General features: G+C 50.9%; 1 protein-coding gene and 1 pseudogene across 1 annotated transcript in view; both read left to right on the top strand.

The window, feature by feature from the left end:
• Positions 1-19,985, top strand: part of LOC123239270 (zinc finger protein 91-like) — a 310,142-nt gene that overhangs the window by 278,229 nt on the left and 11,928 nt on the right. The gene's annotated exons all lie outside the window — the stretch shown is intronic.
• Positions 1,758-2,081, top strand: LOC123239003 (annotated as a pseudogene).

Raw genomic sequence — 19,985 nt, 5'->3', positions numbered from 1 at the left:
CTGTTGTGAGGAAGATTAGTTAATTGATTAAGTATTAAGGTGGACCCAGCAGGAAGGCCTGCAGCATTCTATGATGGAATGAAGGAGGAGGAAGTGTGTGTGCCCTGAGAGAGAGACTCCATTAGTGGTGGGCAAACTGTCTGCAGCCCAGGGAGATCTCAGACCTGCTTCCTGATTTTCTTGGGATCCTGAGTGGAGGTGGATTTCCAGCAAGAGGAGATCTACAGAGCAGAACCAAGCAGAGGAGGAGTCTGAGACCTGGTGGACAGCATCTCAAGCACACTCTTTTTTCTTGGATATCTTGGACCACCCAGGACTTTGGCATCCTGGTCATTTGGATTACTGTGACATCCCCAAAGCCACTCACAGACCCATTTGCTGTACTGCTCAAATCTAGCTGGAACCAGGCTTGATGCAGCCCTCTCTGTGACTCCTGCACTGCTCCTTGGCCCTGTCTGCTTAGGTCACTAAGTTAGAGTAGAGAAGTCCTCCCCTTTGCCCTGTGGTTTTGTCATTAGGTTTTAAGGTTTAGAGTAGAAATCTCTATCCCACCTTTTAGTTAAATATAATTGAACCCTGTTAAAAACCTTTTACCTAGGGGCAGCTGGGTGGCTCAGTGGAGTGAGAGTCAGGCCTAGAGACAGGTGGTCCTAGGTTCAAACCCGGCCTCAGCCACTTCCCAGCTGTGTGACCCTGGGCAAGTCACTTGACCCCCATTGCCCACCCTTACCAATCATCCACCTATGAGATAATACACCGAAGTACAAGGGTTTAAAAAAAAAAAAAAAACCTTTTCCCTTACCTGTTGGATTCAAAGCCTCTGGCCCAGGGGTGACAGTTGATCAACAGCCATTTTGTCAGTTAGCAGCAGCATAGCTGACCTCTGGTCTCCCGGACCTGGTCTGGTCTCTCCTACAACCCAGTGTGTAAACCCAAATCATTGAGATTTATTGTAATATCCCTGGTACCTTTATTACCTTTTCTACAGTACCCAGATGCCAGGCTGTGCCAGCCTGTTCCAACCAGCCTGTGACTCCACTCCCCACTTGGATGGCTTCCTGGGCTGCCACTCCCCAAGGACTACATGAATTTAAATGAAAATGATGAATGAAATTAAAATGAAAAAATTGCTGGCAGCGGGCAGCGTGGGGCAGTATTAGCAACAGGACTCTTATCCTCTGAAATCTAGTTAGCCCTAGTTAGACATCAGCTGCCAAAGCTGTACTTTCTGCATTAGTCAAGCATGAACCGCAGAATCTACACTGTTGATCAGTTGAATGCAGACAGGTTGTTCTAGGAATTTGGGCAATGAAACAGGCTGGAAATACAGGACGAAGGCTTGAAGAAGAGATGCCGGTGTTAACCGAAGATCTAGGTGGACCTGAGCATGTTTATTGGCAGCTGGATGAGAGGGAGTGACTGATGGCACCAGCTTCCTGGGCAGATGGGAGGGAATGGGCTAGAGGACAGGGACTGTCCTGCCAGACAGACTCCCCTGGGTTGGCTTTGACAATCTTATTGAAGATTAGAAGACAGGCGGCTACAGAAAGGAGTTTTGAAATAATGAGCAAGAGAGAAGAGAGAACCCTTGGTGGATAGCCTTCATTTTCTCAGCCCCCCAGAAGAAGAGGGCATCTGCCCAGAATATCACCCTCTGGCCACCGCATGCAGGGATGGAGCTGCTGTTGCTGCAGAACTGACAAGAAGAAATTATTATAAATTCCTGTGGAGACAACATATCATTTCATAAAGGGATAATGGATAGAGAAGAGAAAACACGCAGCGTGTGTAAGGACCCATATGCAGTGCATGCGAAATAGCCAAGGATTTACTGGAAAAAGAGAGCATGCTTTAAGTCCAGGAACAATAAAATCCACGTCCAATGGCCTGGTCAGTTTGCTGAAAATGAAACCAGAGAGGCTGATTTTAGAGAAACTCCATCACACGTGCTATCAAAAGTCTGCATGTATTTTGCCCACTTGGTTCTGTACACCCACAGCTCTACAGAGATGGATGAATCCCCAAATGCATTGGGAATTGCACTAGAATTGCTCATGACTGCGAAATTCCTAGACACTTAAATATACTCAATCAGAATAAAATGTCCACTTTTTCCATATGTGATACCTCTAGTAACTCTTGTTCACATAGCGTCTTGTGTGGGGGCAGTGGAGGAGGATGGGAGAATTCACTGCAGAGCAGACACCTTCAGGCCTTCCTTTTGCAGAGCAAGCAGAGTTGAAATTTGTTTTACAACTTAAATAAAATAAAGATGTTTTCACCAAAAGGGAAATCAATAAACATGCCAGTTAGTAGATGGCTAAGCCTTACTCTTTAGATACGGTTTTAAATATTAGAACAATGTTTAGAGTGAGTACTGAAATTCAGGCAAACTCTTTTTAGGGTTTGGGGGTTTGGGACATTGGAAGGAGGTAAGGAGAACCCATCACATCATATGTAACTAGCTAGCATGATTACTTTATGCAACTATTTTGCATCTTATTCTCATGTTGATAAGGATGGCCAAAATAGTCATTGTTTAGTAACTCTTCCATACATAAGGATTGATCTTGGGTGTCTTTTGATAAACTACCCTTGTGCTCAGTTGTGTTAGAATATCAAAGGACATGAGCACAGCTTTTGGTGGTGGTTGTTGTATAACTGAAGTGGTATCTTTCTTTTAAGATCCTTATAGAAGCCTGCTTGTGCCATAGTAAACATTTCAGAACTTTAACCAAGTTGTCAGTCAGTAACTGGTTCTAGAGAGCTTTGGCTCTGAAAACTCAGGGATAGTCATCACACGATGTCCTTTTCGACAATCTGAAGAACTGTACTTGCTCATCTAGCTGAGAAAGCTTCCTTTGCAATTTGTTTCACTTACATTAATAAAATCATCCCTTCAGTGTATTAAAATAAGACTAAGGAAAAATTGATCCAACCCTCCTTGACCCTCCCTAAACAAAAAAGCTACAATTGAACAAAGAGCAATCAAAGTGAGTGAGACAGAATGGAGTGCACTATTCTCAGAATGAGTATTTAGCTTGTTGACTGGGGACTCTGGAGGAGCTTGGGAGGGAGACTGATGAAGGGCAGAAGGGGGGAATGAACAGCTCAGTCGCTCACCTTACCTCACCTGAACTGGGTTGGAGGCACTGACAGAGGAGGGGGGAGGAGCCTTGTGTTGGGAACTTGTATATATTGCTCATTTGCTGCCTAGCCAGTCAGTACTTCTTAGCCCATCATTGAAGTGCTCTCTTTCGCGAAGGGAATTAATTGCCTTTTTTTTTAACTCCTATCTTCTGACTCCAGGTTTGTTTATTTGAGCAAGCTGTCTTTTCTATCTCATGCAAAAATAATCTTTATCCACCCTTACCACTCTTCCACCTATGAGACAATACACCGAAGTACAAGGGTTAAAAAAAAAAATCTTTAGGGGACTTAATATGTGGAATTCAAGGGCAGAATTTGGCATAAAGTACCTTAATGGGTTATTTATTTAGTCTTCTTGATAGACAAATCATGTCTTCTTTGAATGTAGTAGCTTCGTAGAGAATATTCGTGATATTCAGGAACAAAGCCTATATGTAAACAGAGTGATACCCTTTATGACTCTATAGTGAAATAAGGCTCTTACTTACAACAAATATGATTTTAACCTGTCGGCTAACGAAGGACAAATACAAACTTCAGTCAGGGTATTTCTTTCCTAGGTATGGAGTCCAGGACCTGAAGGTTGAATGTCAGCTTCCAGCTTTTCAAAGAGCAGAGAATTAGTTACACAAACATAAATGTGAATCCTGGTGACTGGATTCTTCTGGCTCGCTCCATGAATCACCCAGAAAAAAAAGAATCTATCAGCAAACTTCAACATTTTGCTCTTAACCTTGATCAAAAGCCACTCGGACATGTGTTTGAGTAATTCCTTGAAACAGACTCTGGTTCATATACACAGTGCCGAAGTGTTGGCTGCTGCTTGTGTATCGAGGGCAGGGAGTTTTCCTGCTAGGTGGTTGGAAAAATGCCAGTTATGCGTAGATATGATGATCTCATGTATAGGTCAAGATGGCAGGAGAAACTACATTTCTCATGGGTTTGGTCCTCTTCCGTAGCTACCTGTTTAACTCATGGCTACATTGAAACCCATCATAAAATAGTAAAAGTGATGTTTAGCCTGGCTGGAAATCGGATGAGAAAGGATTTTATCATTCCAAAGTGAGATAACATTTACTGAAGAATATGAGGCATTTTCTTCTATTCCATCGGTTGTCCAGGCTCACTTTCAAAAGCATAACATTCCCCTCTCGGGCCTCTTTGATCTTCATAGTCTTATACCATCCAGAATAATTCGTTAGCACCCACTTGATTGAATTTAAGAGACCTGAAGAGTTTCTAGCATATTCAAAGCTAGAATTGCTTCTGCAACTGAGGTTAGCTTCTTTCAGAAATTCCACTGAAAATCCTGCTCCAGGGCGGCATTTGCAGCGCAGAGGATGGATTCTATTACAAGTAAATCCTTTCCAGCCACAACAAAAAGGCGTGCAGCCTCCCTGTCACTCAGGCTCACAGCAACATGTCATCCCTGACTCCTCCCTTTCACTCTGAATATTCAATCAATGGTCATCTGGTCAGTTGAGTCTTCCTAACATCCACTGTACGGCCCCTTCTCCCCTCTGGCACTGCCCCCTCCCTGGTTCAGGCCATCATCACTTCATACCTGGACCCTTGCCATGGCTACTGGCATGTATCTGCTTGCTTTTCCGGTTCTAATCTATCCTCTCCGAGCTGTCAAACCGACTGACTCCAATGCAGTTGTGACCACATCACTACACCCCCACCTCTGATTCGGGAAGGCCCAACAGACCCCTGTGGCCTCCAGGATCAAATAGAAACTCTTCCATTGGGCTTTGAAAAGCCCTCTAGAGGGGAAGCACTTTCTGAGAGAGAGAGAGCAGAGGAATAAGTCTTCTCATCTCCCCCCTCCTCTGATGGATCTGGAGAGGAGATGGAGATCTTTTCCATGAAGCAGGAAATGGTGCCATGAAATGGCACTTCTTCAAGGGTTTTTAGCCAGGAGGGTTAAGGGTTTAGTGTGATATTAAAATGTATAAAAGAACGCTGACAACCCCCTGCCAAACAGCCATTGTGGGAACAATCCCCACGGCAAGTGGGTTTTGCAATCCAACAAAAGAAGATTCCGTGGGGTCTCTGTCAGATTTCGCCTGGTGGTCTTCTGTTGCTTTTGTTTCCCCCTCTTGGGATTTCTGGGATGGGCCAGCTCCCTCTCAGCCAGCTCTTTTTCTCTAGAATTCCTAGAAAACCCCTCTGCATGCAATTCCATCCCCACCCTGCCCGGGAGAGAAGGAGCCAAGCCTTAGATCAGGGATCGGCAACCTGGAGCCATATGTGGCTCCACCTCCCCACTGATGCCTTCTGCCTCCATCCTCCTCCTTCCGCAGGCATTTATGGCTCTCACGGCCAAAAAGGTTGCCGACCGTTGCCTTAGACAGTATTCAGAGGTCTCCCTCGGATCAGATGTTTCTGACTTCACGTTTTGAACTAGTAGAATGATTCCCACAACCACGGGAGACACTTCAAGGCTCAGATCTCCTACACGAATGAGTAATTAATAACCAACAAAAACACAAACGATCAGCGCGTGGGTCGCGAGACGGCAGAAAACGTTCACGAACGTGGCATCCAGGCGGCATCTGGAAAAAGCAGAAAACACGGCCCGTCCCAAGATAAAGCTGGGAGCACCAAATGAAGGCACGACGACGAAACACACTGAAGCTACTTTGGAGTTTCCCTTCGTTACAAAGTACAAGGTGCCGCCCTTCTGCTTCGGACCCAGGACCCAGTACTGATTCTAAGACACGAGGATGGGGAAACGAAGAGTCGACTTCCCACCAGGAGCCATAGAACTCCTCTCAACCCAGAGAGAAGTCCTGGGCATGCTCTGCTCCTGGGCGGGGACCACCTGCACAAAGGCAAGGGCATGTGGGGCCATTTGAAGGGAAAGAGAGCCCCATTCCCCTGCGGGGATGGGAGAGGGGAAGCAGCCAAGCTTTGAATGAAGATAAGGACCGGGAGAGGCAGAAGTGAGGAGGGAAGAGATTGTAGGCATAGGGGAGGCCTTTTTGGGGCCACACACCAACTGGATGCCCCTTCTGCCTGGCCAGTCTCCAGAATATCCATCTCCCGGGTTCATGGCCTTTGGAGCTAGGGGGACCCCTGGAGAAGGTAGATGGTGTCTAGAGTTGGGACAGCCACTCCTACTAAAGCAGTGCACGCCATCTTGGTACAGTATTCAAAGACAGAGAGATCGCTGCTGCAGGGTCAGCAAACCTGTCATTAGGGGTGAAAGAGATCCCCCCTGCACTAGTGGGTGTGTGGAGCCTGCAGAAGGGGCTGATGGGAGACTGGAGTTAGGACTCCTTGGAGAGGGCCAGCAGAAGCCACCAGGTGGCTAGAGCCCTCTGCTGCTCCCCCTGACCTGCTCTCAAGGAGCCCCAACTCCCAACGGACTCAAAGCTTCCCCTGGAGCCCTTGGCGCTCTCTCGCTGGGTTACCACGACCGGGCTCACACCTGGTACTGCCAGGAGAGATGCCCGTCTCCTGGTGCTCCTACAAATCTGCTCTGACAGTAGATAAAGCCCAGTCCTGGAGTCAGAGGACCAGGGTTGTGGGTGAGGTGGGGGTGGAGACCCCCCTCACAATAAAAATTCAGAGTCAGAGGGTCTGAGCAGAAAAGACCGAGTCTGGGCTTCTTCTTCCTAAAAGAGGAGCCCAGCCTGTGATCATGGGTGAAGTGCACCCTCTTCTGGCCAAGCTGGGCCTTTTATAGGATTTAAACCCGAGTCCTCCTCCCCAGCCCTCCCAGCCCCTCGGAAAACTTAGTCTGAGGTTTTAGCCAATCAGAAAACCGCACAGCCACAATTTATAAGCCCTGTAGCATGCTGGGACCTACGCAGGGGCGTAGCTCAGCAAAAGCAGGGCGGTTCCTGGTTAGGGACACTTGTGTCATGCTTGGAAATGGCACATTGCTCAGCCAGGGAGGGTTTGAGAAACATATTATGTGAGTAACACGTAGCCCACTCCTCACAGTTCCAAACCCGCCCGAGGCTTGAGGAAGGCACCCAACTACTTTGCCTCAGTTTTCTCACCTGTGAAATGGTTCTAGGTCTGGGTTCCCAGGACGACACCCCAAAGAGGGGGCAGCCATGATTCAATTCAGTTCAGCAACATTGACTAAATATCCCAAAGGGCCCAGAATGTCCCCTGCCAACATCTAACCCATTCATTCCCTCTAGCTGTGATGGTGAACCATGGCACATGTGCCAAAGATGGCCTGTGGGGGCCTCTCTGAGGACGCGCACATCATCCCTGGCAGAGCTGCTTCCTTCCCTCTCTCCACTGCGTCTGCTGCCCCTCTCCACGTACTCTCTCCCCTGAGCGGAGTGCTCAGGCCTCTCCCCTCCCTTTTTCCCACCCCTGATTGAAATGAGGGGCTGCAGTGGGGCAGGAAGGGGGGTTTCCTCTCCCTCCACTTGGCCCAGCCCCACGCCCTAAAAGATCTCCACTTTTTTCCTTCCCTGCCAGCTGCCAGTTTGAGGGTAACCCCCCCCCACACACACACACACACAAAGGCTAACAGCTGAGCAGAGGCCCTGTGGGGCTGCATTTGAATCAGACTCCCCAAGGACATGCACCCTGTGTTGTAATATGAAGCTGCCTTCCCTGACCTTCCCAACCCTACTAGTCTTCTCTGGCCTAGCCAAGCCTGGCAGGAGCTCCCTTGCTCGGCCCTGGTGCAGCAGGAAGCAGCTTCTCCCTGGGGGCAAACCAGCTGGGAGCCCAGGCTCTGCTCCTCAAGCAGGAGGGGCATTCAGTGTCTGGGGGGGCAGGTCACGGTATGTGGTCTCTAAAAGGTTCGCCATCACTGCCTTAGAGACCCCCTCCCATTGTCATTTGTTTGTGCATTGTATGGGCCCAGGTGTGTGTTGTTTGTCTCCCTGCTTAGAGGATGAGCTCCTCTGGCCCAGGCTCTCCGTTTTTTACCCTTCCTTGTAGCCCCAGGGTTCAGCCCAGAACCAGGGCACAAGGGAAGCACTTAATAAATGCTCATTTCCCTCCTTCCTTTTCTGCTTCTTTCCTCCTTCCCTCACTTCCCTTTACTTCTTCTTGTCTTCTTCTTCCCCTTCCTTCTCTCCATTCTTCCTTTTTTGCTTCTTTCCTCTTTCCCTCCCTCCCTCCTCTACTTCTTTCTCTCCTTTCCTCCTTCCCTCACTCCCTCCCTTCTCTTCTTCCTGTCTTTTTTCTTTTCCTTCCCTCCATCCTTTTCTGCTTCTCTCCTCTTTCCCTCCCTCCCCCTTCTCTACTTATTTCTTTTCCCTCTTTCCTTCCTTCCTTCCTTCCTCCTCTCCAGTCTTCCTTTTCTGGTTCTTTCCTCTTTCCCTCCCTCCTTCCCTTCCTTCTCTACTTATTTTTTCCCTCCTTCCATTCTTTTTTCTTCCTTCTCTTCATTCTTCCTTTTCTGCTTCTTTCCTCCTTTCCTCCCTCCCTCGAGATGAGACCCAATATAGATTCAAGATGAGGCTTTCCCTAGCAGCTCACCTCAGGCCTGTGGGGCCATCACTCCTTCAATCCCTGTCCTGCTTGGAGAGCTGAGAGGCCGTGGGGTACAGGGAGAAGGTTGCTTCTTGATTTCAGATTCCAGCTCTACTATAGTTATACAGGCCTGTGGGCAAGCCCAGCACCTCCTCTCTGAACTTCAGTCTGCTCATGGCTGTGAGCCCCCAATTATCTTCCTCTAGAAATCTTCTAATCCCCCTCCCACCACTGAGCTCCTAGGCCTGCCTGTGTAGCCCTGGCCAGAGGAATGAGGCCATTGATACCCATAAGCTGAAGGCACATGTAGGATGGCCCAGTCTCCCTGAACTGAAAGGGAGAATAAGCTTGGAAGAGGGACTGGGGCGTGGGGGATATCTCCAATATCTCTCACCAGCCAAAAGTGAAGATGGAATGAAGCTTTTCCTCTAAGGATTTGGGGCAGAGGGGAAAGGCAAGGGGTTGCAGGTTCAGAGACGGGGTTCTAGGGAAGGGGCTCAGCAACAAGCAAAGGCTGAGTTGGAGAGAGCCTCCCTAATTTCCTTCCATCCACATACAAGAGCCCTGAATCTCTGAGGGGCTCAGGCAGCCATTTCTCCAATCCTACCGACTTCCATCCTGGTACACTACACCTCCATTGTTTCAGGCCCTTAGCTACAGTCAGCCTTAAAGTCTGGGCTTACTGGGTCTTCGGAGGCCAACCTCCCTCCCACTTCCCACCTTCCTTTCTTGGTCCCTGGTTCCCAGCAGCCCCATTCACCCCTTAGTGCCAAATCCTGCCCCACTGCCTTCTTGTCCTATTCTTGGCTCACTCTCTCCCAGTGATATCTCTGAGTAGATGGAGGGGTGGGAGATTCTGGGGTGAACTGAGGTCACAGAAGGGCCGAGACACCCTCACCCATCTATTATTCCTCCTCCGCATGCTGCTCCTCAACAGGGCCTCCAATTCAGTTTGCTTGAAAAAAAAAAAGAGACCTCTGGACAGTCAGAGATCGAGAAAGTAGAGATGGACAGAGAGATCAGGAGGAGAGAAGAGTGTGTATAATTGTCATATAATTCTACTCTTATAAAATTTTTCCCGTTTGAGTCATTTTAGGATAAGAAACTTATTACCTCCCCGAATCAAGAAAGTGAACTGTTTGGAGAAGGCACCATGGAGACACCTGCAGAAACCTCACACTGCGCCAAAGGATCCAGAATAAACTTTGGGATGTAGTAATATTGAACTGTGGGGACTTGAATGCATTTATTTTGAATGTCCACTCTTATGCCAAAGAGGACTGCCCCCTAATTGGCTTTTTGTCAATGCGCCTAGCAGAACATTGGTTTTGTTTTTTCTCTTTTATTTCCCTCTTATCCCCAAATTATTGCAATTTTCCCTTAGAAAGCGCCACATTGCATGTACCTCTAGTTTAAAATCTTTAGAGATATAAGTTGGTTATGTGTACTGATTCCATGGGGAAACTAGGCATGTAAATCTGGGAGATTTCTACATGCTTGTTTCCCAATGGAATCACAGGGGGGATTGTGTCATTAATAGAACCCTAATTCCCAGCATCCCATGTTCCTTCTCCCCTTAGTGCTGATGTAGGGAGTATATGTTTGGTGTAGCTGTGCCTCTTTCTCTTTTTTTCAGTGATAGCACACTGTGGAGGGGAGATAAGGCGAGAGGCGGGAGAACTTGCTCACGTGATTTAAATTCTGTTAGATAATTAGGGTTTTTTTTACTTCTATTTCCTTTTTATTCCTTCTATTTCAAGTGATTATTAGTAAACTGTGTAAAATAGAATTCTTGGAGCGTTGGACATTAATTTAAATCTTACAGCATAAAGGATGGATGAGGCAGAGACATCATTGAGCAGGGAGAGTTGGAGGTGCAGAGACAGGGCCAGGGCAAGTCAGCTGGGGAATGTCAGAGACAGAGCATGAAGCCAGAGATGGGGAAAGGCAGAGAGACACAAAGGGGGTGGAAGCCGGGAACAGTTGCATCTGAAACTCAATGCTGGGCCTTCTGGGTTATCTGCTTAATTAGGAAAACATGGCTCCACCTCCCTGGTCTCAGTTAATTCCCCTGGAAAATGAGGGTGTGGGATTCAGAGAGAAAGGCATGGAGAAAGAAAGGAAAGAGGACGGAAGGCATTATTCAGCCTTTACTCTGTGTTAAGTGCTGGCCATACCAACAGGAAACCCAGACAACACTCAAGGTAGGGTTTGCCTGCAAGCCTGATGGAAAGGTCCCATGGTCCTCGGGGGCAGCAGCAAAGCAGCCAGGCCTCTTCTGTGATATCGTTGTCAACTAATAAAATCCCATCACTTTACAATGTCGAACCACTGAGTAGGGTCGGGGACTTGTGGCCGAACCTTTCCTTCCTTGGTCTTCAGTAGCTATGCCTGTAGTGGTCCCTTGGACTGCCCCTTCGCTGTCCCCTTGGCTCTGGCCTGGACCCCCTTCTCTCCTCTTTCACTTGGGCACCTCCTCAGCTCCTGCAGGTTCTATTCTCTCTCTGCTGACTTCCAGTCTCTTTCCCAGCTGCCTTTTGGACCCTGAGCTGGATGTCTCACAGACATTTGAAACTCCACAGTCCCAAAGAGGCCTCAGGACCTTCCCCCAAAGCCAGGTGCTCCCTTCTTTGGAAAGATCCTCCATTTCGGGGTCTGTTTCCCCATCACATCTGTTAAAAAGGTTAGTCTTCATTTTTGGCCCTCTTGAGTCCCCAATCCTCCCCTCCCCCTTCTTCCCCACCCCACGAGAAGACAAGCAACACGACAGAGATAATAAAGGGGAAGTCGTGCCAACCATCTTTCCCTATTAGTGTATTAGCCATGCTGTGAAAGAAAGCAGCCAATCAAGACCAATTGGAGAGGATGCTCCCTCTGCCTTGGGAGCTCATCGTTTCTCTCTGGAGGCCAAGAGCATCTCTCATCCTGGGCCCTTTGGATTTGCCTTGGAGCATTATCTTGGTGCGAGGGGCGAGTCTCCCACCGCCCTCCCCTCTTCTAAAGCACCACCATCCTCTGAGGCCCTCAAGATCACTCTCCGGGGGTCACCCTGGACTCCTCAGTCACTCGGGAGCCACCCTCCCTCTATCCAATGCATCAATGCATTGCTACGGCTGATAGATGCTACCCTCCTAAAACCTCTCACGTGCACCCCCTTCCCTCCTCTGACACTGCCCTCACCCCGGTGCCTCATCACCTGCAGCTTTAACGACCGTAACGATAGGCCGGCCTGCCTCCCCCACTCCAGTCCACCCTCCATTAGGCTGCCAACTCAGCTTCCTAAACCTCTGATCTGACCATGCCATCTGCCCCTCCCCAGCGGCTCCCTATCACTGCCACAACCAAGCAGTAAACCACCTGTTCAGCTGGCTCCGTCTTTTCCCCTCTGCTTCCCCTCAAAGCCCTCTCTGTGTCCCCAACACCTTCCGTATCTCACACTCCACTCCAATGCTCACTTCAGGGACAAGGCACTCCTGCCCAACACCAGGCATGGGATATCCCCCCTCCCCCTCCTCTCTCCCAAGCCCCAGCAACAATCCCCCCTTCTGCAGGAAGGCTTTCTCCATCCCCATTAATGCTAGAGCTTTCCCTCTGAGGCGCTTTGCAGTGTACCGTTCCGAGATACTTGTTGGCTTGTTGTCTTCCACATTAGCCGGTGAGCTCTTTTAGGATCGTCTTTTGCCTTTCCTTGGCATAGTAGATGCTCAATTAGTGTTTGCTGACTGACAGGACTCTGGGGAGGCTAAATGCTGGGAAGGAACGAGGGGTCACCTAGTGCTGCCAAGGCTCCGGCCGTGAACATCGCTAGCTCTGTTTGTCCAGGGCTCTGCTCCCCCATCACACCTGGCAAGGGCTGGACCCTCTCCACCTTCCTGCTTGCCAAGTGAGTAGGATCTCGCGGATCTCCAAGTTCCCAGATTGCGAAGTATCCCCGTCCTCGTCCTCCCCCCACCTGATCCAGGAACATCCCGCGAGCTGCCGGGGAGTCTGCTTTGGGCTGGCTGGGGGGGAGGCGCCTGCCTGAAGACACCAGGTAAGACAATAACCCCTGGGCCTGTCCTTTCTCTTAGCCCTCACCCTGCCTGCTTCTATTGGCATCCCAGTTCCTGTCCCTAATCCTCTACTCCTCTCCCCCCCGCCCCGATTTCTGACTCTTCCCCAGCTCCTGGTCTCATGATGCTCATATTCCAATTCTGACCCAGTCTGTCCTCGAGTCAGCTTGACCCCATGGCGGTCCTTTGCCACTCCCGGGGCCTCCTCCTCTCTAGAAGTAGAATGGGTCCATGGACAAGACCATCTGGACATCCCTTCCCCCCTCTGATCCCTTGGAATTCCCCAGCTCTGGGGAACTAGCCCAGCTCCCCATATGTCTCTCCAGGGTGGGACAAACGTGGTGGGAGGGGCAGGAACCCAGACCCCTTTCTACATCACTGGTGCAGTGGAGCTTCCTCTGCAGCCGTTCTAGGCTCCCAGGTGCTTTTTTTTTTTTTTCAAACCTTCAGTCCTGTCTTAGTAACGATTCTAGGAGAGGAGTGGTAATGGCTGCGTAATCGGAATTAAATAACTTGCCCAGTGTCACACAACCAGGCACTATCCGAGTTCAGATTTGAACCCAGGCCTGGCACTCTCTCTACCATGCCACCTAGCTGACCCACCAGATGCTCTTTGGGAGTTTCTGTATCCAGACCCATAGCGGGGGAACCCCTTCTGCGGTCCTTGCCAGTCCCCAGGCACCTCCCAGAAGCCCCCTAGGCCCTGGGGAACATTGGTCCCTAGAGGGTGGGGGGAGCCCAAGCACATAGCCTCATGGGATGCCACGGGTGAGGGGGCTGCCCAAGGGAAGAAGGCTGCTTGGGGGGGGCTTGGGGTCTGGGAGGGGATGTCCTGGGTCGGCCGAGGTCCCTCCCCCCAAGACCCCAACATGGACCACAACAGGCAGCCCTGCCCCCTGCTTTTGTGGCTGTGGTGAAACTGAGGCAGCCGGGTGCCCTGGTCCACCTGCTAACACTCTCAGTCAGTCCAGTGCAGGCCCCAGAACCCATGAGCAAAGGGACCACGATGGGAAAGGAGAACCCCCGAGAGCAGGCCCAGCACTCCAGGATGATGTGGCACTTCTGCATCCCCTAGAGTGGGAGAGGCAGGAGCAGGCGGGGGCATTTCCAGGAGGCAGCAGTGGCCAGGGTGCCGGCTTCGGAGAGGGAAGGGACTGCAGGGCTCAGAGCAGCCTCTAGCCAGGGTCATCCCAGGCCTCACAGGAGATGGAGGGGAGACCCAGAGAGGAGATGCGCACAGCGAAAAGCACAGGAGAGGAGAGAGAAGGCAGAGAAACCCAGAGGAAAACGAGGCCAGCTGAGCCCTTGGCAGAGGGCTGCTGGGATGCTCCAAACCTTTGGTGAAACAAGAGCGGCCGGGCAGGCTCGTGGGACTGCCCACTTTAAAGAAAGGGGAAACTATCTGTTGCCTCCCCTCCAAACTCCACCCGGGGAGCATGACGAGATCATTCTGTGGCATTTCTGTGGGTCTTGGAGGTTTACAGACACTTTCCAAATATCAGGTCATTGGATTCTCCCCACCACCTTGGGAGGGAGGACTGATGATGCCCATTTTATAGTTGGGGAAACTGAGGCAGACAGCATGGAAGTGACTTGCCCCAGGTCAAATTTGAACCTACACACCTTCCTGCCTCCAGAGCTCTCTTCCTTTGACTGCTTGAAGATTCCTAATGAACTGTCCCCCCGATCCCACTCCAGTATTTCTTCTAGACTAAGCATCCCAGGCTTCTAGGGGCTAAGCTCACCCATACCCACCTCCAAACAACAAATTCTGGAACAGCAAAACAAACAAAAGACAGTGAAAAACAGTGTTCCATCCCAAGATAGGACAAGTTTCACTGGGGAAAGAGGGAGAATATTCCAGAGTGCTCAGACCAGGAAGAGTCCAGCTTAAGTGGGAGGAAGGGAGACGGAATCCAGCTAAGTGCAGCCATGCATGATGCATCTGGTTAGGGCAGCTATAAGGCTCCCCAAGCCAGCTAGGCCATCCCCTTGAAGGGACCAAAGGCAACCAGGCTGTCCCCAAGTATGAGATCAGACCACAATACAAGCTTGGGACAGCACTCCCTCTACCACAAGAACAGAACTGAACTTCAATATATAGACATGAACATTAAAAAAAAAAAAAAAAAAAAGCTGGGAAATTAGCAAAAGACAGAAAAAACATGACCATAAAAATCTATTTTAGCAAACTGAGAAGAGTACAATGACAAAATAGAAACATGTGAAGCTTCAAAGGAAAGAAAGAAAGGAAGGAAGTTAGGCCCAAAAGAACTCCCGGAAAAGCCCAAAAAGGAGTTTTAAAAAATCAAATAATAAAAAAGAGGGAAAAGAAAGAAGTCAACAGGTGGAGGGGGTGATTAACTGAAGAAAACACTCCCTTAAAACTAAAACTGGCCCAATGACAAAAGAGGCTCAAAAACTCACTTAAGAAAACAACTTCTTGGGGGCATCTGGGTAGCTCAGTGCTTTGAGAGCAAGGCCTAGAGATGAGAGGCCATAGGTTCAAATCTGGCCTCAGACACTTCCCAGCTGAGTGACTCTGGGCAAGTCACTTAACCCCCATGGCCTAGTCCTTACCACTATTCTGCCTTGAAGCACACAGTATTGACTCCAAGACAGAAGGTGAGGGTTTTAAAAAAGAAAGAAAGAAAGAAAGAAAACAATTTCTTAAAAGGCAGGACTGGCTACATGGAAGAGGAAATACAAAAGCTCAATAAAGAAAATAACTCCCTAAGAATCAGAAATGGGCAAATAGATAATGACTCCATGAGACACCAGGAAACAATTAAACAAAAATCAAAAGAATAAAAATTTGAAGAAAATCTGAAATAACTCAATGGAAATACAACTAACTGATCTCAAAAACAGATCCAGGAGAGAGAATCTAAGAATCATTAGACTACCTGAAAGCCATGATCAAAAAAGGGCCTAGATGCTATCTTACAAGAAATCGAGGAAAACTGCCCTAATTTCTTGAATAACAAGGGGGAAATAGAAAGAATTCACTGACCACTTACTGAAAAAGATCTCAAAATATACTAATCACCCCTAGTTACTTCAAGCAATCATCAGATATCGTGATCTTCAATCTAGGAAGGACTGAAAGCCATTTCCCTCTCTAGGCTGCAGTTTCCCCCTCTATAGGATGATAGAGTTGATCTTAATAGCACTAAGATCCTCTACAGCAGGGGTCGGCAACGTATGGCTCTTTCTGCAGGAGCCATAAAGTCAATTTTTTTTCAGGCCCTGTTACAGGAGCGCACTGTGAGCACTGTACGGCTCTCACGAAATGACATTTTAAAAAATGTGGCATTTATGGCTCTCACAGCCAAAAAGGTTGCCAACCCCTGCTCTACAGACTTGATGGCTTTAGTAAGATTTCCAGTTATAGGAAGAGAGCTTTGTAGTGTCTGGGTGGAGTCTGAAGGAGACCCTCCTCACCAACAAGAAAATGACCACATTGAGGTAGGTTGCTAGCCAGAGCTGATTTCACCCAAAAGGCACTAAGCGGGTTTGAGTACAGCAATCCTTGGAGGATGAGAAGGACGGACTAATTGGGACAAACTGATATGACTTTCTCATGTTTTTACATCATGAAAACTTTGAGAGACACTAGTATGAGAGCACCCTCCTGTCCCTCTATCTCAGCCTTCCATGGAGGAGACCTTTCTGTTGATCCTACTCCTATGGGTGGGAAAGAGTAAAGTCATCCAGGGACTATGGCCCTTCTTTCAGCCTTTGAGGGGGATGCTGCTCAATAGTGCAGTCTGAAATCAGAGAACCTGGGTTCAATTCCCTCCTCAAGCCATTTACCCACTGAATGAAATGGACCAGAGATGCTAGAGATGAACTCCACAAGAGATGCTAGAGAGGTGAAATGCCAGAGATGTTGCAGAGGCAAAATGGATCAGAGATGTAGCAGAAGTGAAATCCACAGGCACCATACTGGATCTGGGAGGTCAGGATAAGGAGTCCAGGATACTGAAAATCTGAAATCAGTCAGCCATGTAGCAGAGGTGAAGTAAATCAAAGATGTTATAGAGATGAAATCCATCAGAGAGGGAACAGAAGTGAAATTGACAAGAGATGTAACAAGAGGAGAAACATACCAGAGATGCTGGGAGGTGAAACAAACCAAAGATGTTATAGAGGTGAAATCCATCAGAGAGGGAACAGAAGTGAAATTGACAAGAGATGTAACAGAGGAGAAACATACCAGAGATGCTGGGAGGTGAAATAAACCAAAGATGTTATAGAGGTGAAATCCACCAGAGAGGGAACAGAGTGAAATTGACAAGAGATGTAGCAGAGATGTTATAGAAGTAAAATAAACCAAGGATGTTATAGAGGTGAAATCCATCAGAGAGGGAACAGAAGTGAAATTGACAAGAGATATAACAGGTGAAATCCACAGAAATTTTGGAGAAAGATGAAATGGGCCAGGGGCTGGCAGAGGTGAAATCCACAGGCAACATAAATTCAGACTACACTGGATCTGGCAGAGTCCAGGGTGACACCTGGGTGATAAGCCTGAGGGGCTGCTTTCTATAGTAACAAGGAAGGAGAGGGGGAGGAAAAATGAGACATCCAGCTTTAGATGTGTGAAAGGCAACAGGAGATGTGAGAGTAGTCTGCAGAGCTTGAGACAGGAATGGCAGGCTGGAGAATCATCAGCTTAGGGTTAGTAATTAGATCCCTAGAAGCTGGGAAGAGCCCCAAGTGAAATAGGACAGAGGGAGCAGAGGATCCAGGAGGGAATCCTGGGGAGTACCTATGGGAGGCATGATCTGGAGGAGGATACAGCCAAGGAGACAAGAGAGGGCTGTCCTGGAGGAGAGGATGACTGTGGAAAGCTTTTCATGGAGTTTAGACACAAAAGGGAGAAAAGGTTTGGAATGACAGTTAATGAGGATGGAGGGATCATTTGATGGGCAGAAGAGGGGAAGTAGGAGAAGGGGATGGCAGAGGGGGGGAGGAGGAGACAGGGTGGAAGGAGATCCCCTAAACAGACAGGTCACCTCATCATGGTAGATGGTGGTTGGGCTGGCCTTGGAGAGTTCTTTCTGGGACGTCCCAGCTATGTGTGGGCACCGTGGAGAGTGATTCTCTTTACTCTCTCCTGGCCTGAGTCTCTCGGGCATTGGGATCACCAAGGATGAGCCTGGGGCTACTTCTGTGTGAAGTAAATTCCCTCAGGGACCTAATCTGAGTGGGACCATGGGCATCCCAGAGAAACGCAGCCATGGAGGGAGGAACCAGGGCCGGCACAGCGTGGCGTGGAGGGGGAAGTGCTGGACTGAAATCTAGACCCTGCTTTTACCTTAAGTGAGTGAGGCTGGACCTAACTCTCTCTCCTAATAGATGGTGACGAGCCTCCAGATCCATTTTTATTTGGCACACCGAAGGGGCCCAGAGGCCTGGCTCTGCCACTTCCCCTGGGCTCCCTCTGAAGATGAAGACCAGCATCCCCCATGGAGATGCTGGGATCTGAGGAAGGGCTGGGGGGCTCCTCCATCCCCACCGGGATGGGGGCCTTCAGAGCTCCTTCCGGGGGACGAAGCTGCCCTTCTCTGGGAAGTCCGGCCCCTTGCAGGCTGGGAAGAGCCACGACTGGCCCTGACCTCACAGGGTTTAGAACATGGCTGCCCTCACACCCGTCAGGGCCACGTTTGATGCTTATTTCACTCGACCGGCTTTACAAAACACAAGAGACGGGTTCAAGGCTGGGGAGTGGCAGGCCGGCCAGGGGGTGTCCAGAAGAGGGCTCGAGGCCCGTCAGGAGGAGGCCGGAGCAGGCTCTGGCTGGGGGGGTGCTGGGCTGGCCAGGGCGGCCTTCAGGAGGGCCTGGGTCTCGGGCGTCAGGGGTGCGTGGGAGAAGCCGCAGTGGTCGCCCTGGTAGCACTTGGTGCCGGTGTGGAAGAACTTGCAGGGGAACTCGTGGTGCAGATAGCGGCACTGCTGCCCGCGCGTGCAGTAGCCCTGGACGTAGAACTTGCACAGCTGCTGGAACTTGAGTCCGTCGGCCCTGTGGTCAAGCCGGCACTGCTCTCCGCGGAGGCAGCGGCCAGCCAGGAAGTACTTGCACACCCTCTGGCTGCCCAGAGCCACCGTGTTCCTCTGCACAAACTCCTGGCTCACGGGGGGCCGCTCCTGGGCGGCTGGGGGGCCTGCCGGGCGTGGGGGGCCGGGGGCCCGCGCAGACCCCTTCCGCTTCTTTTTCTTGGCCCTGCCGGCCCCCAGCCCAGCCCCCCCAGCCCCCCTCTTGGCCTTGCTCTTGGGAGCCGGGCGGCCCGGGGGAGCCAGGGGGGCTGGAGGAGCCGGGGGGCCCGGGGAGGCTGGGGAGTCCGGGCTGGGGGCCCTCCTGTCTTGCCGGTACTGCTCGAGGAGCTCGGCGAAGTCCTCGTCCTGGGGCTTCCCCTTGGCGGCGGCGCCTTGGCGCTCCTGGCTCTTCTTGGCATCCAGTCGGGGGCCGCAGCTCCCTTTCTTGGGCCTGACTTTCCCAGCTGGATGGCATGAGGCCCTGTCCGGGCTCACCGCCTCAGGCCGAACCTGGCACTCGCTCTGGCCGGGAGCCGCCCTGGAGGGTGGGGAGGCCGGAGCTTCGCAGGGCCCAGAGCCCAGAAGCCTCCCGCTGGGGGAAAGCATAGGGTTCGGGGGTCTGCCAAACAGGTCCCCGAAGTCCCAGCAGGGGGGAGTCGTGGGGCCATCGGGGCTGGGGGGTTTGCAGGCGAGATCCTCCTCACTGCTGCTCTGGGGCTCAGGACCCCCCAAGCTGGAGGCGCCAGGAGGGGGCCCCAGGCCCGACAGCAGGTGGCTCGACCTCCTGAAGGCCTCCTGGTGCGCGGCAGGCCCGGCGGGAGGAAAGCTGGGCCCCAGCATGGGGTTGGGCGGTCTGGAGAAGAGATCCTCGAAGGGCACGAGGCCAGCGGGGAACAGCGCAGACGACATGCTGCAGGGGCTCCGGGGCCCTGGGGGGACGGGCGAGCCAAGCCGGGCCTGGAAGATGAGACAGGCAAGTGTCGGGGGCCGCCTTCCCCTGCCCTGGACGTCCCCCCTCCAAGACACCCCAAGCCAGACCAGGGAACCCCCTGGAGCCCCCCCAGCAGAGCTCAGAACCCAGCGCCAACCCGTCCTCTGGCCTCGGAAGGACCCGCTGGGCAGCCCTCTCCCGTCTCCCATTGCGCCCCCTGGGGCACCCCTTTCTGCCTCCTCACTTGTGAGGGGATTTTAAGTGGAGGCTGAACCCCTGGGGCCTGGCATAGGCGCTCCATCAGTGCGGGCAGTGCCAGGGAGGATCCAGAGGGCGAAGCCCGGGCATTCCTG

This window comes from Gracilinanus agilis, chromosome 3 (assembly GCF_016433145.1).
Source record: "Gracilinanus agilis isolate LMUSP501 chromosome 3, AgileGrace, whole genome shotgun sequence".
Classification (NCBI taxonomy): domain Eukaryota; kingdom Metazoa; phylum Chordata; class Mammalia; order Didelphimorphia; family Didelphidae; genus Gracilinanus; species Gracilinanus agilis.
The sequence above is the reverse complement of the archived record's forward strand: the minus strand, read 5'-3'. Positions and strand labels throughout refer to the sequence as shown.